Raw genomic sequence first — 18,875 nt, 5'->3', positions numbered from 1 at the left:
TGTAGTCAATGTGTGCATTATATTTCTGCAATACAAATTCTTAATGTTATGTATCTCTCATTGTTTTACTTTGGAGGAAACTAAAATCATGGGATTCCAAAGACTAGGGATGATTCAACAAGCAATGACTTATATACATCAATGACTTAACTGAGGTCTCATTTCTGCCACTCTGTGATGCCATCCTAAGTCAGCTTTTGGGAACTCTTAAAATTCCTCACTGAGACATTTCCTCCTCTCTCATCAACATGGGACAGCACTACCTGGGAGTGAGCTTTCCTGGTGACAAGGGACATCATGACACTTAGATTTTGATTAACAATGCTTTCGAGAAGAAAGATTTTTGACCACAAGGAGTAAAGGTTGCGGAGGGAGGGGGGAAGGAAAGCTTTTTATCTAAGGAATATGGGCCTAAGTTATCAGTCCCAAAAAGGTATTTAAAATCTAACAGCAGTCATGTCTCATTCTCCCTTGAGGTAAATAATTACCCCTTGAAGCCACTTGCTATTCAAGCTCTAGACTAACTGACCTCAAGAAGACATAAAATGCCACACACCTTATAATTTAACAATGTATACAAAATCATTAACCAATGTTATTTCTGTAAACCAATTAGAATTCCTGATAAGGAACTTTTGTAGTCACTCCCTCCCGATTCATCTTTTATTTATTTTTCAAACAATTTAGTTTATTTCTTTCTCATATAATAGTCCAGAGTTAAGTGGGAGAGCCACAGAGAAAAGGTAAGTCTATTTCATGAAGTTATCCAAGGACCCAGGTTCCTTTTATCCTATCGCTCTGTCACCTCCTAGGGAGTTACTGCCCATGTGGTGGGCAATAACGTATCTCTTCTCCAATCCAGGGGAGGGGTGGGAAGAAGACAAGGGTGAGCATCTTCTCTTCTGAGGATATGACTTGCAAGCTACACAATTCCTTCTGCGCAAATTAGCTTGGCTCACACACCACAGTCACATCTTACCGCAAAGTAGCCATGTACCCAACTAAAAGTTGAAGGGTTCAATTGACCAAGAGCAGTGACAGAGTGGATATCTGGATATAGTGATCAGTCTTTCTACCATGGGTCCAAGAAATGTATTTTTTTCTTTTTTTTTAAATTATACTTTAAGTTCTGGGGTACATGTGCAGAATGTGCAGGTCTGTTACATAGGTATACATGTGCCATGGTGGTTTGCTGCACCCATCAACACGTCATCTACATTAGGTATTTCTCCTAATGCTATCCCTCCCCCAAACCCCTGACAGGCCCTGGTGTGTGATGTTCCCCTCCCTGTGTCCATGTGTTCTCATTGTTCAACTCCCACTTAGAAGTGGCAACATGCGGTGTTTGGTTTTCTGTTCTTTTGTTAGTTTGCTGAGAATCATGGTTTCCAGCTTCATCCATGTCCCTGCAAAGGACATGAACTCATCCTTTTTACGGCTGTAGAGTATTCCATGGTGTATATGTGCCACATTCTCTTTATCCAGTCTATCACTGTTGGGCATTTGGGTTGGTTCCCAGTCATTGCTATTGTGGACAGTGACACAATAAACATACATGTGCATGTGTCTTTATAGTAGAATGATTTATAATCCTTTGGCTATGTAACCAGTAATGGGATTGCTGGGTCAAATAGTATTTCTAGCTCTAGATCCTTGAGGAATCGCCACACTGTCTTCCACAATGGTTGAACTAATTTACACTCCCACCAACAGTGCAAAAGTGTTCCTATTTCTCCAGCATCTGTTTCCTGATTTTTTAATGATTGCCATTCTAACTGGAGTGAGATGGTATCTCATTGTGGTTTCTGATTTGCATTTCTCTAATGACCAGTGATGATGAGCATTTTTTCACATGTTTGTTGGCTGCATAAATGTCTTCTTTTGAGAAGTGTCTCTCCATATGCTTCGCCCGCTTTTTGATGGGGTTGTTTTTTTCTTGTAAATTTGTTTAAGTTCTTTGTAGATTCTGGATATTAGCGCTTTGTCAGATGGATAGACTGCAAAAATTTTCTCCCATTCTGTAGGCTGCTTGTTCACTCTGATAATAGTTTCTTTTGCTGTGCAGAAACTCTTTAATTAGATACCATTTATCAATTTTGGCTTTTGTTGCAATTGCTTTTGGTGATTTAGTCATGAAGTCTTTGCCCATGCCTATGTCCTGAATGGTACGCCTAGGTTTTCCTCTAGGATTTTTACGGTTTTAGGTCTTACATTTAAGTCTTTAATCCATCTTGAGTTAATTTTTGTATAAGGTGTAAGGAAGGAATCCGGTTTCAGCTTTCTGCATATGGCTAGCCAGTTTTCCCAACACCATCTATTAAACAGGGAATCCTTTCCCCACTGCTTGTTTTTGTAGGTTTGTCAAAGATCATATGGTTGTAGATGTGTGGTGTTATTTCTGAGGCTGCTGTTCTGTTCCATTGGTCTATATATCTGTTTTGGTATCAGTACCATACTGTTTTAGTTACTGTAGCCTTGTAGTATAGTTTGAAGTCAGGTAGCATGATGCCTCTAATTTTGTTCTTTTTGCTTAGGATTGTCTTGGCTATGTGGGCTCTATTTTGGTTCTACATGAAATTTAAAGTAGTTTCTTCTAATTCTGTGAAGAAAGTCAATGGTAGTTTGATGGGGATACCAATGAATCTATAAATTATTTTGGGCAGTATGGCCATTTTCATGATACTGATTCTTCCTATCCATGGGCATGGAATGTTTTTCCATTTGTTTGTGTCCCCTCTTATTTCCTTGAGCAATGCTTTGTAGTTCTCCTTGAAGAGTTCCTTCACATCCCTTGTAAGTTGCATACCTAGGTATTTTATTTTACTCTCTTTGTAGCAACTGTGAATGGGAGTTCACTCATGATTTGGTTGTTTGTCTGTTATTGATGTATAGGAATGTTTGTGATTTTTGCACATTGATTTTGTATCCTGAGACTTTGTTGATGTTGCTTATCAGCTTAAGATTTTGGGCTGAGACAATGGGGTTTTTTAAATATACAATCATGTCATCTGCAAACAAAGACAATTTGAATTCCACTTTTCCTAACTGAATACCCTTTATTTCTTTCTCTTGCCTGATTGCCCTGGCCAGAACTTCCAATACTATGTTGAATAGGAGTGGTGAGAGAGTGCATCCTTGTCTTGTGCCGGTTTTCAAACGGAATGCTTCCCGTTTTTGCCCAATCAGTACAATATTGGCTGTGGGTTTGTCATAAATAGCTCTTATTATTTTGAGATATGTTCCATCAATACCTAGTTTATTGAGAGTATTTAGCATGAGGGGCTGTTGAATTTTGTCAAAGGACTTTTCTGCATCTATTCAGATAATCATGTGGTTTTTGTCATTGGTTCTGTTTATATGATGGATTATGTTTATTGATTTGCATATGTTGAACCAGCCTTGCATCCCAGGGATGAAGCAGACTTGATCATGGTGGATAAGCTTTTTGATGTGCTGCTGGATTTGGTTTGCCAGTAGTTTATTGAGGATTTTCACATCAATGTTCATCAGGGATATTGGCCTGAAATTTTGTTTTTTTATTGTGTCTCTGCCAGGTTTTGGTATCAGGATGATTCTGGCCTCATAAAATGAGTTACAGAGGAGTCCCTCTTTTTCTATTGTTTGGAGTAGTTTCAGAAGGAATGGTACCAGCTCCTCTTTGTACCTCTGGTAGAATTCAATTGTGAATCCATCTGGTCCTGGGCTTTTTTTGGTTAGCAGGCTATTAAGTACTGCCTCAATTTCAGAACTTGTTATTGGTCTATTCAGGGATTCAACTTTTTCCTGGTTTAGTCTTGGGAGGGTGTATATGTTCAGGAATTTCTCCATTTCTTCTAGATTTTCTAGTTTATTTGCATAGAGGTGTTTATAGTATTCTCTGACGGTAGTTTGTATTTCTGTGGGATCAGTGGTGATATCCCCTTTATCATTTTCTATTGTATCTATTTGAGTCTTCTCTCTTTTCTTCTTTATTAGTCTGGCTAGCGGTCTATTTTGTTGATCTTTTCAAAAAACCAGCTCCTGAATTCATTGATTTTTTAGGGTTTTTCATGTCTCTATCTCCTTCAGTTCTGCTCTGATCTTAGTTATTTTTTGTCTTCTGCTAGCTTTTGAATTTGTTTGCTCTTGCTTCTCTAGTTCTTTTAATTGTGATGTTAGGGTGTCGGATTTTGGATCTTTCCTGCTTTCTCTTGTGGGCATTTAGTGCTATAAATCTTCCTCTAGGCACTGCTTAAAATGTGTCCCAGAGATTCTCCTACATTGTGTCTTTGTTCTCACTGGTTTCAAAGAACATCTTTATTTCTGCTTTCATTTCGTTATTTATCCAGTAGTCATTCAGGAGCAGGTTGCTCAGTTTCCATGTAGTTGTGCGTTTTTGAGTGAGTTTCTTAATCCTGAGCTCTAATTTGACTGCACTGTGGTCTGAGAGACTTGTTATGATTTCTGTTCTCTTGCATTTACTGAGAAGTGTTTTACCTCCACTTATGTGGTCAATTTTAGTATAAGTGTGATGTGGTGCTGAGGAGAACATATATTCTGTTGATTTGGGGTGGAGAGTTCTGTAGGCGTCTATTAGGTCTGCTTGGTCCAGAGCTGAGTTCAACTCCTGGATATCATTGTTAATTTTCTGTCTCGTTGATCTATCTAATATTGACAGTGGGGTGTTAAAGTCTCCCACTATTATTGTGTGGGAGTCTGTCTCTAGGTCTTTAAGAACTTGCTTTATGAATCTGGGTGCTACTGTATTAGGTGCATATATATTTAGGATAGTTAGCTCTTCATGTTTCATTCATCTCTTTCCCATTATGTAATGCCCTTTTTTGTCTCTTTTGATCTAAAGTCTCTTTTATCAGAGACTAGGATTGCAACCCTGGCTTTTTTTTTTTTTTTTTTTTTTTTTTTTTTTTTTTTTTGCTTTCAATTTACTTGGTAAATCTTCCTCCACCCCTTTATTTTGAGCTTATGTGTGTCTTTGCACGTGAAATGGGTCTCCTGAATATAGCACACTGATAGGTCTTGACTCTTTAACGAATTTGCCAGTCTGTGTCTTTTAATGGAGGCATTTAGTCTGTTTACCCTTAAGGTTAATATTGTTATGTGTGAATTTGATCCTGTCATTATGATGCTAGCTGGTTATTTTGCCCATTAGTTGATGCAGTTTCTTCATAGCATTGATGGTCTTTACAATTTGGTATGTTTTTGCAGTGGCTAGTACCAGTTGTTCCTTTCCATGTTTAGTGCTTCCTTCAGGAGCTCCTGTAAGGCAGGCCTGGTGGTGACAAAATCTCTCAGCAGTTGCTTGTCTGTAAAGGATTTTATTTATCCTTAGTTTATTAAGCTTAGTTTGGCTGGATATGAAATTCTCGATTGAAAATTCTTTTCTTTAAGAATGTTGAATATTAGCCCCCACTCTATTCTGGCTTGTAGGGTTTCTGCCAAAGAGATTCACTGTTAGTCTGATGGGCTTCCCTTTGTGGGTAACCCGACCTTTCTCTCTGGCTGCCCTTAAGATTTTTTCCTTCATTTCAACCTTGATGAATTGGCAATTATGTGTCTTGGGGCTGCTCTTCTCGAGGAATGTCTTTGTGGTGTTCTCTGTATTTTCCCGAATTTGAATGTTGTTGGTCTGCCTTGCTAGGTTGGGGAACTTCTCCTGGATAATATCCTGAAGAGTGTTTTCCAACTTGGTTCCATTCTCCCGGTCACTTTCAGGTACACCAATCAAACGTAGATTGGGTCTTTTCACATAGTTCCATATTTCTTGGAGGCTTTATTTGTTTCTTTTCACTCTTTTTTTTTTTCTCTCTAATCTGGTCTTCTTAGTTTATTTCGTTGAGTTAATCTTCAATCTCTGATATCCTTTCTTCCACTTGATCAATTCAGCTACTGATACTTGTGTATGCTTCACGAAGTTCTCGTGCTGTGTTTTTCAGTTCCATCAGGTCATTTAAATTCTTCTCTAAGCTGGTTATTCTAGTTAGCAATTTGTCTAACCTTTTTTCCAGGTTCTTAGCTTCCTTACATTGGGTTAGAATATGCTCCTTTAGCTTGGAGGAGTTTGTTAGTACCCACCTTCTGAAGCCTACTTCTGTCAATCCGTCAAACTCATTCTCCATCCAGTTTTGTTGCCTTGCTGGTGAGGAGTTGTGATCCTTTGGAGGAGAAGAGGTGTTCTGGTTTTTGGAATTTTCAGACTTTTTGCGCTGGTTTCTCCCCATCTTCATAGATTTATCTACCTTTGGTCTTTGATGTTGGTACTATTCCTTTCTGTTTGTAATCATAATTAGAGGGTTGAAACTTTCAGTCCTACTCCAACCTCTAGGAAGGGGAGAGGAGCTGAAGGTTGAGTCGATAAACCAATGGCCAATGATTTAATCAATCATGCCTAAGTAAACAAGTTTCCATAAAAATTCTAAAGGACTGTTTTGTGGGCTTCTGGATAACATTAACACATGCAGGTTCCCAGAGCGTGGCATAGCTGGAGAAGGCATGAAAACTCCATGCCCCTTCTCCACTCCTTGTGTTATGCATCTTGTCTGTTCATCTAGCTGTTCATCTGTATTCTCTGTAATATCCTTTATAATAAGTGGGTAAATGTAAGTATTTCTGTGAGTTCTGTAAGCCACTCTAGAAAATTAATCGAACCCAAGGAGTGGATCATGGGAACCCCAATTTATAGCTATTCAGTCAGACACAAGGCTACAACTTATGCCTGTGACTGGCATCTGAAGTAGGGGGGCAGTGTTGTGGGACTGAGACCTCAACCTGTGGGATCTGATGCTGTTTTCAGGAAGACAATGTCAGAATAGAACTGAATCAGAAGACACCCAGTTGGTGTCTGTTGGAGAGAAATCTTCATACATTTTGGTGACCAGAGGCCACAGAAGTATTCTGTCTTGTATGATTATAGTAGGAGACACTACTCCCCACCAACCCCCATATCCTCAGATATATCTACAGAGGCTTCCAATAATTATAAACTATAACACAGTAAAGTGCTTCGAGGGGGGGAAAAAATCCTTGAATAATACTGTCAAATGACTTAATGCAACAAATGACAAGGGAAAGAAGGCCTTGAAAAACACAACACACTGAAGGCATTCAGTACAAAAACAAATGGTCTTAACAGCACTTGAAAGGGCCCAACCATATTATAGCTCTGAGTAATAATCGATAACTATGATACTCCTGAGGCATTAACAAATTAAATGACCAGTATACTCTATTTCAGAAAGCCAGACTATAGCTAATAATTTTTTTTAATAAAAAAGCAAATTAAAGTTATTTTTAAAATATCAGTATATTGGGGAGATTTTAAAAATCACATATAATAATACATCATTCATTGGCAATATACATACTTTCAGAAAGTCAGTTACTCTTCAAACCTTTCCAATCTCCTTTCATGCTCCACTAAACCCTCTGGAAAGCCACTCACAAATCCGGTGATCTGCTTGGTCAACCCTTTCAACCTCTTTTGAGTTTCTTCACAAATTCTCAAAGCTTGTAAGCACCTTTTCTCTATTTCTTACTCCTTAAATGTACATAGCGTCTAAGTAGACCTTACCACTTTATATTCTTTGTAAATTTATGGGTTCAATTATAATCTCCCAATTTTGTTTCCAGCCCTGGCTTCTCCCTTATATTTTCAACTGCCTCTTGGTCATCTCAGTATGAATGATCCATAGGTACTCAAAGGGGAAACAGTAAAAATCTAACTTTTCTTCCCTCTAAAACTAACTTGCTCTTCCTTCCATGTTTACTTCTTTTATCAGCAATACCATTCTTCCAGCAATGCAGGCAAATGCAGGAAAATCTCCTAAGACGCTATTGGTCCATTCCCCTTTAGTGTTACCCTCATTTTAGGACCTGCCTCTCAAGCTGAGTTACTCTCACTTATTCTTTGCACATAAGACCTCTAGGCCTTTAACAACTCACTTTTCTATTAGTCCTCACTTTTACTTCTTTCCTTCCACAGCTTATATTCCATGTTCCATTAGTCAGACCACCATCATGTCAATATCTTACTCTCAATGTACCAACCTGAAGTAGCACAACATAAGCATGTAATCAGACTGCTGAACAAAACCAATACAATGATGTATACTGGTGCTGCTTTCAATTTAAGACCTCTAATTAAGCTAGTGAAAAAAAAAATCCCAAGTTGCACTAGTCTAATTTCTACAGTATCTATTACAAACTGTCCTCCTGTTCCCTAAGTCTTCGACTTTACCTTATTTGTAAATGATCCCAACCTCTTCCTAGAGAAAATGAAAGTCAGGGAATACCTCTTCTTCCATTCACTAAACTAGTTTCCACATACTTTTGCTTCACTCTTCACCATTACAATGTAATAGTGCTCTGAAGAATCTCCTGATCTTGCTCAACTGATTATCACTCTTTCTCCTAGCACTGAAATATGATCAAGACCCTGATATTTTTAAAAATACATAAAAACCTTACTTCGCTGTCATAATCATCTCTACCCACTCTTTCTCCTTATAGCTCAAGCACTGTTTATATTTGTTATTTTGATTTCTTCACTTGCCAGAGTCCTCAATCCTGTTTCCCATATTCACCAATCCCATTAAGCTCATTCACCAAGGTCATCAACAAACTTCTTGCTCCTAAACAGAACTTGACTTTTTCCTATGCTGCTCATCAGCACCTGACACTTTCACCACATTCTCCTGCCTGAAGCACTTTTCTTGGGTTTCTAAAAACACTGCATACTCTGGATTTTTCTCACACCTTTCTGTTCCTTCCCAGTCTGCCCTGTAGGCTCATTTTCCCCCCTCTGCTAGCCCTCAGATTCTCTTCATGGCTGTCTTGGCCCTCTTGTCTTGTTACACTCTCCCATGGCAATTTCATCCACCCTCATGGCTCTAGTTATCACTTAACACTAAAGAATTTCAAATATGTATCTACTATTGAGCTTTTCCCTCTGCTATAGATGCATACATTCAAGGGTCTACTAATCATTACCACTTAGATGTCTCGAGGCTATCTCAAACTCTGCATGTGCACAAAAATAAATTCTTCGTCTTCAATCCCCACTAAATTTGCTGCGATGCTACTTCAGCTCAGGGATTGCTATCATCATCCATTCAGGTATTCAAGCCAGAAACACAAACACTATCCTTGACTCTTTATACTCCAATATCCAATCTACATACACTTCTGGAGATTCAACCTTTAATCTACCACAGATCAGTTCTCTTCTTACTTACCCCTGATTCAGGCCAGTATTACCTACTGCCTGGATTACTGTATTCTCTTAAAGAGGTCCCCTTCCTTTAGTTCCCTTCCCCTCAATTCTTCATTCTGCAGCCAAAATGATCTTCTGAAGTTGGTTCTTTCTAAGAATTCTGCCTAGCCCACAACTCACCATACCCCTTAACTGTGAGAGGGGTTGGCTTTGAAGCACCATGTTTATGCTACATGACCCTGCCCTCTTAGCACAGCTGATTAAACCAAGGGTAGACAACTGACAAGGAACCAGTCAGACTCTCTCCAGAGGACTTGAAAGTGGGAGAGAAATTCAGAGGCTGTTAAGTTAGAGCTGTATAGTTAAGAGAAGACAGTATACACAGAGCAATGAAGCAGACATGAGAGACAAGACACTATGCGATACAACAGAAGAGGAAGCATCTGATACTGAACCATGTCTGGTTCCAAGTCTTTGTGAAGTCCAGCCGCACTTCCTACCTCTGCATATGCTGAATCCTCTGGGTCACTTTCTTTGTCTTTTGCTTAAGTTTCTGACTTATAACTAAGACATTCTTAGCTAAAATAATTCTTCTAACATGCAATTTTGACCCTGAATCTCCCTTGCTTAAAATCGTACCACGGTTAATTTCTGTTCCTAAGATAAAATCCAAGGCTTCATTAGGGCTGTGGACCAAGAACTAGGGGATTCCAGGAACTTCAGGACTCTGGATGATTTGGCCCTGGCCCTCTCTTACCAGATCCTCCTCCCTCTCCAATCCCAGGATCCAGCCACAATTAACTGCTTTAAAAGTACCACAATCTTTTCACCTCCAAGCCAACATGCGGGGAGAGGACAGGGAGGAATCTGTAACACACTCTAACCCCAACTTTACCTACTCATCCCTGAGGCTTCAAGTTCAGTCAGTATACTCACTCCCAAGACAACACTGGGTCTTTCTCCATGGCAGCACATGTATTACCCTGAATTGAAATGTCTGTGCTTCCCATTGGACTAAAACACATGTAAGGGTAAAGAGCATGCATTTTGTTCACAGTTGGATTCCCAGAATTGCACAGCACACACTCAAATATTTTTGAATTAATCTAATCAGCTGCCAAATTGTGTTAATTTTACTGTCTTGATAAATTACTTTTTATTTCCTTAGACACTGTCCTACTTCAATCTCATTTCTTCTCTAAAATATTTCAATGATTTTTTAACTACTCTCTCTGCCTAATTTCACTGCCTTCAAATCCACCCATTATCTCCTGTAGCAAGTAGGTATTGTAATATAAGTTAATTTAATTCTCTCTTCTCTCAAAAACTGCCTTTAGAACAAAGCCCATCCAGTTGAATGTTTTATTCCTGGACCATATTAAGCTCTTCTGCCTTGATGCCTCTGTCCCCTTATGTGAAATGCCCTTTTCCACTATCTCCAAGTGTTCAAATATATGCCATTATATAAGGCCAAGAAATGGTATCTTTCGTTGAATTTTATTTATACTTCTCATGACACAATTTTTAAAATATTGAACTAAAAGTTACCTATATATCTAACTGTAAACTTATTCTGTCAACTAAGAAACATCAAGTTTACAGATTATGCAAAGATAAAACATGTAAAGCAACTCAACATAAGTGAAGAAACTGAGTTATTAATATTCACAAATACTTTTCATAATAATGTTACTTATGATTAATAAAATTATCTTTGTCTGCAAGATAGACTTTTCAATCTATCTAAAAGAAAGACTTTTAGAATGCTTTCATTACCAAAGACTGATGCTTAGTTTTGGTTAATGACATCCTTTAAACAATTAACTTGAAATTTATATATATATATAAACCTATATATGTATTTATTTATTTATTTATTTTTAATTTTTAAACAAGATCTCACTCTGCCACCCAGGCTGGAATGCAATGGCACAAGCATGGCTCACTTGCAGCCCCAAACTCCTGGGCTTAAGCAATCCTCCCATCTCAGCCTCCTGAATAGCTAGGACTACAGGCGTGTACCACCAAGCTTGCTTAATTTTAAAATTGTATAGATGGGGTCTCATTCTGTTGCCCAAGCTGGTCTCAAACTCTTGGCCTCAAGTGATCCTCCTGCCTTGGCCTCCCAAAGTGCTGTGCTACTACACCCAGCTGAAACTTCTATCAACTAAAATTGGCTTAATTTTAAGGGTGCACAAATAACCATGATACCTCAATCAATATTAAATTTTCCTTTGTGGGCTTGGTATTTCAGATATTTCTTGGTCCAACACCTTCTAGTCATTCAGTTAAATTTTCAAGTTAGGAAAACAATATTGAAATAACATTTGGTGATTATGTAGCAGGGAGGATTCTAGAAAGCAACTTTTTTTTTTAAAAGCCAGCTACTAAACTGCACTAATAAAGCTTTCCAAATATTTGAGCTCCTTCAGACTAGTCAGTTGTTAACAGGGTAAAAAAAGAAAAAAAAATTTTCAACCCTATATGGCAGTGTTTTCCAAACTAACGAGCTCCAACACACCGATGGGTCATGAAATGAATTTGGTGGATCTGAATTTTTTTTAGTGAAATAGAAGAGAATAAAGAATATTAGGATGTAACTCATGTGGTAAGGATAAATATTTGCAAAACTTATTTTTATACCGTTCAATCAGATTTGGCCCAAAGCTGCCTCCATACACTGTTAACTGTACTCTAGCTTGATGTGTAAACAAGTTATAACCTAACTTAGGAGTATACCCTTATAACCACACATCTGAGTCTCAGCCAATCCCAGGTTAAAAGCTGCTAGATTATGCCCAAATAAGGCAAACACCAAGCTGCACCAATCAGGTAATTTCTGTATGACATTTCCTATTTTTCCCTGTTATTAGAACAGCTCACCAGTTGTAAGTGGTAGTATTCTGAACCATCTTAGAGTGCTGTCTGCTTCTAGAACCTTTTTCCTGCTCAAATAAACTTTGTTAAGTTTAAAGGTTCTTAGGGGTTTTTTTTGTTTAGTTTAGTTTTTAACAATACACAGATAAAGGCATACTGCATCACCAAAGTTATTTTTTTTCCCATGGGAAAAAAATACTCATAAAAAAAAATGTACCTCCTTTCCAACAAAAAGTTATAGCAGGTTAAGTATTTAAATATACCTAGGGTTCTTTTCTTACTACATAAGAGCATTTAAAGTGACTTCAAATTAAGGAAAAAAAAAACACTGAATTCTAAAAGAATTTTCTCATTTGTCTTTGATTTATTGTGGACTTTACTGATCAAGTACATTCCGCAAGCTATGGCATGTAACATGCTACCCAGTAAATTACTATATATTCTGACTTCTCATTACTGAATCAGGAAATGACTAAATAATTTAATATGCAATTAAGGTTTAGATGAAGTTGATTCATCAAGAGATAATTGTAATCCAACTGTCATGCCATGACTGTAACACATGAGACATGCTCATTCTTTGACAACCTAAAGTTTGTCTTCCTTATACTCATATCTAAAATATCATTTAGGTACACAGCTAATAATAATAAAATGGCTAGGATTCAATATGCTTTAAAAAATACTTTTGTCAAAGATTCTTTATAGACAAATGAATAATTTTACATTTCTCTCAAAAGATGGGATAATAATCTCTCTAGTTTATTGTTATTTTGGTTACCAAGAGTTAGCAAAGGTTTAGAATTTCCACACAAGGCAACATTGTGTAAATGCGGTAATAGTACTGATGGCAATATCTGATAATACATTAAAAAAGAACAAAAATATCAATAAATCTAGTCAATGCATACGAAAATTTCTAAGGGGATATGGAGGATACAAATTTACAGTCATGGGAGGATATTTATCTTAGATATCTTTGGGTTCAGTTCGCATTACTGGTTATTTTTGTTTTAATAGTTGTGAAAGTACAATTTCAACTTTTAAAACTTTGAAGGATATGTACCTAATGGCTGTATTCTGATGCAGTGAAAAAGGACAAAGACAACAGAGCCAGAAAAATGATACCACAGCCACAGAAATTAAGTACATCCTTTAAACAAACCCCTTTTGTATTGTTTGCTTTACTTCACTCCTGCTTCCTTAAGAACACTGGCAAACAGCCATATTTCCTGTTTTACACAGCTTAGCCGCAAGGACTCTTAAACAATAAAGAGAAATCAAGGGGATTTTATAAAGACAAATTGTTGTTACAATATTTGTAATGTAATCTAGTTATAATATTGTAAATAATGTGTATTTACATCAATAACTTGCCATTCTCCTTTAAGTCGTACACTATATTTTCAAACTGATGAAATAATTCAGTTATTATTCCTGAAAAATAAGATTATTAGGTGCAAACACTTTCTCTGGAAAAATCAATTTTATAGTGTTTGCTGTCATTCTAAAGGTATCTGTAAAAGAGATACCAGTATGACTGATTGCTCTAGCTTGGCAAGAATATTTGTTTATAATCTCAAAGATCAACTGTGAGAGGCAATCAATCCTTTGTTTGGAGTTTTCTGTCTTTAGGATATGAAAGTATCCAACTAGTTGATATTACAAATGTTTCTGCCATTTCAGAAAATAATTATTTTCTCTTGGGCAAAAAAATAAAAAACAACCCTTGATATCACAAAGAGTTTGCCTCTCTAACTTACTGTTTCTTTGATCCTAGGCAACTTCTGATTCCTTAGTTTCTTCATCTGTAAATAGAGATATTTGTATTTGTCTTCCAAATTATTGAGAGCATCAAATTAAGTAAGAAACTGGCACATGATAAGCATTCAACAAATCTTAATTCCTTTTCCTTTTTACTTAACTCAAAACAGAAAGCCATAAGCATAAAATATTTCTAAAGAATTCAGTTTTTTTTTTTTAAGTTTTTTCAGGCAATATCAACAGGGTCAATGTCAAAAACAAAATTCTCCTCAGGGTTGGTTACAAACATAAGCTCTAATGAGCCATTTCATTATACTCATTATTTGGCTTCAAAAACTCAAGATACCAATGTGTGCTTTCAGGGAAAATAAAAAAAATAATAAAAAAGGAAACTTAAGGAAACGAATTAACGCAGTGAGCTCCCTGCTGATGAAAATATCCTCTTTAGTCATCCTGGTATTTCCCTCCACTGCCCCATACAATGCCAAGCACAAAAACACTAAATAAATATTACTACAGAACTGAAGCAAATAGCCCTGTGTGCCTCAAAAACTCCTGAGGTACCACCATGTGCTGGAAAATGACTCCAAATGACTATGAATCAGGAAGAAATGGATGAATTATTAACTGCATGCCTAGTTTGAAGAAATCTAAATAGATTATTGGCAATTGAATTAAAGTCTAAAATAACTTAAAAGCAAAAAACAAAATCTTCTAAGCACTGTAATGCACTTTTCACTATGGATATGAAGAACACTTCACCAGCTTTTCAGAAGTCTGTAAATAATCAGAAAATGCGAGGAAATCTGCCATCACATATATGTAAAGCTAGGTTCAGGTAAGGGCTCATCCAGTTTTTAAAAAGCAAACAGTACTCAAAGTAGAAACTACAAGCAAAGCAAGCAAGGATCAATCTGAGCTGCCAAAGTGGTGCACTTGAGCCATCTAGTGGATGGAGAAAAATGTAAGTTTAATTCTGTAAGAAAAACGTCCTACTGCTCAATTCTCTATGAAAACAGTAACAAATATGTTCTTTGGAACAGTACATTAAAATTGATAAACGATAGTATTGAACTAACAAGTAGATATCGAGGAAAGATGAAAAATACAATGACGACAAATTTTTCAGGGTAGAGTTCAGATTTTATGGATAACTAAAGATGAAAACTAAGGACAAACACTCTTCCTTTATGGTATTTTTCTTACAACCATATAATCATTAGACCACACATAATTTATAAAACACATTACAGAAAATAAGAAAGATTTCTTACCAGCTCCAGCTACCAAAGCCAAAGGTGGGGAGAAAAGAGAAATAGGAATAGATAAATGAATTTCTATGAGCTCATATAAAGAAAAGAAGGTTACCTTTCTGCCAGGGGACTCACATTCAATTATGGTTATGGCAACCCCAGCTCACCTAGGACTCCTGCTCCCATGTGGGACTGAAGGCAAAATGACCTTAAAATTTTCAGTACTCAGGAGGCTGAGGCGTGAGGATGGCTAGACGCCAAGAGTTCAAGGCTGCAGTGCATTATGTTCAGGCCAGTGAATAGCTACTGCACTCCAGTCTGGGCAACACAGCGAGGCCCCATTTCTAAAAAATAAATACCACGCTAGGTGTGGTGGTTCATGCCTGTAATCCCAAAACTTTGGGAGGCCGAAGTGGGCGGATCATGAAGTCAGGAGTTCGAGACCAGCCTGGCCAACATGGTGAAACCCCGTCCATACTAAAACTACAAAAATCAGCTGGGCGTGGTGGCAGGCGCCTGTAATCCCAGCTACTCAGGAGGCTGAGGCAGGAGAATTGTTTGAACCCGGGAGGTGGAGGTTGCAGTGAGCCAAGATCACGCCATTATTGCCCTCCAGCCTGGGCAACAAGAGTGAAACTCCATCTCAAAAAAAAAAAAAAAAAAAAAAAAAAACTAATAAAATTTTGGAAATCACAAATTATGTGAGCAGTGTGATACAGTGGAATCCACTTAAATTTTGGAGGCACATTTTTCTTGTTCATAAAACTATGGTCTTGGAATAAATTAGTGGTAAGATCGCTCTTAACTAAAATTTAATGATTTTAGAAACCCCTACCCACTTCCCACCCCCCACCCCCAAAATAGAGGCTAATAAAAAGAAAATGTGGTTTTTTTGTATTTGTTCCCCATTAATTCACATGAACAGTATATGATTTCCTCTTCTGAGTCTGGGACACAAAGATGACTCCCTGATCCCAAGAAATAGAGAAACTAGTTAGTAGAAATAAAACACTCAAAGTTCATTTTAAAGCAAGGCAGAAACAAGGGTCAGAAAAGATACAAATGAAATGCTACAGATATCTTTGAGGCTAAGAATCTGTCCTGAAGAAAGGTAATTTTCACTTCCGTATCTTTCTTTCTAAGACTCATTGTGTAAGGAGAAAAGAGGTAGAAGGGATGGGGGATATGGTGAAGGGAATGAATAGTGAGAGGAAAGAACAGAGGCAAAACCAGCAACTGTCAAAGAAAAATATTCCATTTTGCTGGGCATACAGGTTTCATAAAGGATCCACTGCAGGAAATAAAGCTGGAAAAAGGTACGATGAATTTACTTTTGCATCACAGACCACTGGCAAACCACATCTGAGGACATTAAGCAAGGCAAATAAAGGTGGTCATGTCAATGAAAATGAGGAAAATTTTCTGAAGTTTTGGAAAGAATCAATGAAATTTGCTAGTCAACTGGCTATAGAGGCAATGAGGAAGAAGCTAGAACTCAAGAAATTTCAGTCTGCATGCCAGGAAGCGTAGTGATATTATTAACCCAAGTAGAAAACATACTTACTGTGTCACATAAATTCTCATTTTACATACAAATTAGTAAGAAGAAAGATGCAGACTAAGGACAGCACCTTAGGGAAGACCTATAAGTAAGCTCCCCTCTACGCCCCAGGGGAAAGAAAGAAGAAAGGCATGGATGGAAGAAGAAATGCACAACGGTCATCAGGGTAGAAAGGAAAACTTAGAGAAGTATAATAGTACGAGAGAGCAATGTTAGTAGTATGAAGTGGTAAAAACTTTATTTGCTTTAAAGTGTGAAAGTGATGATAGCTATAATACATTTCCTTTTTTAAAAGTATAAGTATTATTCTGAAAGCAACAGGGAAGCATTCAAGCCTAGGAAAGGTAAACTGAAATAATTCATGTTCAGTGGCTGTTTTCACCCTAGAAAAGGACATGAGGTCCTGTGGAGCAATAAGAGATTGTGGGAGGAGGGAAGTGGAAAACAGCTGAGAACATAAGGAAAATGAAATCATTATAAGATAATTACAGAGGCAGTCATAAGTCAACTAAGGGCAGTCAACCAAGAACAAACAGACTATCAAGTGACACACTGGAAAAGCAAAAAGATAAAAACACTGATTTTAGACGTGTTAATTTGGAGACCCTATTAATGTGATCGGGGTAATATGCAACAGACGTACGGAAATACAAAAGTGGAACTCTAAAAAGTGGGTCACGTTCCTCGATAGAATTCATGTATAAAAGTAGCTGGTCTGATGCTGTTTGCATAATATTAATCAATCAGGTCTTTTCCTTTTTATTGATTTTGGTTATTTATATTTTCCTTTAAAAAAAAGTCAACCACTTCATCATGATTACAGATAACTGGCATAGAAATGTACAAAAAATGCATCTTACAAAAACTATTACATAACAAAGCGTATTCTGTATATACACACACTTAAAAAAAGAATGAACACCAGTGTAACCATCACCCATTACCAATCCCTTAAAATTCCCCCCATAATCATCTCCTCCTCTCACACCCAAGAGGTACCATTTATCCTAAAGTTTGTGGAAATCATTGCCTTGCTTTTCTTTGTAACTTCACAATCTAAGTATTTATCCCAGTCATATTTTTCGGTTTTGGCTCTTACCAAACTTCATATAAAAGAAATCATGGCATACATATCCTTTTGCGTTTGCTTCTTTCACCTGATTTTATAACTGTGATACATGCGTGTGAGAGTGTGTGTGGCTGTAGTTCACAAATTGGGCCTATGGAATGATATTCCACTACATGAATATACCACAGTTTATCTAATCTACTACTGAGGGATATTTATTTAGGTTGTTTCCAATTTTAGGCTATGATAAAAAATGTTGCTATGAACATTCTTGTAGATGCCTCCCCCACACATTTGCTTATGCTTTTCTAGGGTTATTTACCCTAACTTCTAGGGTATCTACGAGTTAATCTGCTGGGCCATAGGATAAGCACCTGTTCAACTATTTTAGGTGATAAAAAAAACCAATTTTCCAAAGGGGTAACACCAACATGGAATTGACAGACTTTTAAATGTAACTAATATCTCACTTGGTTTTAGTCTGCACTTCTCTTAAATACTAAGGAGACTGGGCATCTTTTCTGTATACTTTCCTTTCAGTTTTCCTCTTTTTGAAGTCTCTTTCTAGTTCAACTGTTCGAGTTCTTTACACCTTCTTCTTTTTTTTTCTTTTAGACAGAGTCTCACTTTGTAGCCCAGGCTGGAGTGCAGTGACACGATCTCGGCTCACTGCAACCTACATCTCCCAGGTTCAAGTGATTCTGGTGCCTCAGCCTCCCAAGAAAGTGGGATTACAGGTGCATGCTGCCAAACCCGGTTAATTTGTAACAGTCCTTTCTCAATTATGTGTTGCAAATATCTTCTCTAGTTGGAGGCTTGCTGTCTCACTCCCCTTATAAAGATTTCTGGCAAAGATGAGTTCCAAAACAATGTAGCTGAACTGATCAATCCTTTTCATGCTTTCTGTGTCTTGATTAAGAATCTTTCCAGCCTTAAAATCATGGATAATATGCTCTTTATGTTATTAAAAGCTTTATACAGTTGTTGGCTTTTACATAGAGGTATTTATTCAACCTGGAACTGATTTTTATACGATGTGAGGAAGGTATCCAATTTATTTTTTTTCATGTGTCTGTCCGATTATCCTAGCACAAGTCATTGAAGCCCTTTCCTTAGTGATCTGCAATGGTGTTCTGTCACATA

The 18,875-nt window shown here is 37.3% G+C and overlaps 1 protein-coding gene across 27 annotated transcripts in view; it reads right to left on the bottom strand.

Moving 5' to 3' along the window:
• MAPK8 (mitogen-activated protein kinase 8) overlaps positions 1-18,875 on the bottom strand; it is a 127,986-nt gene that overhangs the window by 57,996 nt on the left and 51,115 nt on the right. For 6 of the 27 annotated variants that reach the window (XM_054659545.2, XM_054659547.2, XM_054659540.2 and 3 more), the window contains one exon: positions 13,849-13,893. The exons of the other annotated variants lie outside the window; for them this stretch is intronic. The gene's annotated coding sequence lies outside the window, so the exon portion shown is untranslated. The remainder of the gene's footprint in view (positions 1-13,848; positions 13,894-18,875) is intronic. 27 annotated transcript variants of the gene reach the window in all.

Source organism: Pan troglodytes, chromosome 8, assembly GCF_028858775.2.
Source record: "Pan troglodytes isolate AG18354 chromosome 8, NHGRI_mPanTro3-v2.0_pri, whole genome shotgun sequence".
NCBI classification, from domain to species: domain Eukaryota; kingdom Metazoa; phylum Chordata; class Mammalia; order Primates; family Hominidae; genus Pan; species Pan troglodytes.
Note: the sequence above shows the minus strand (reverse complement) of the source record. Positions and strands in the feature narration are given on the sequence as shown.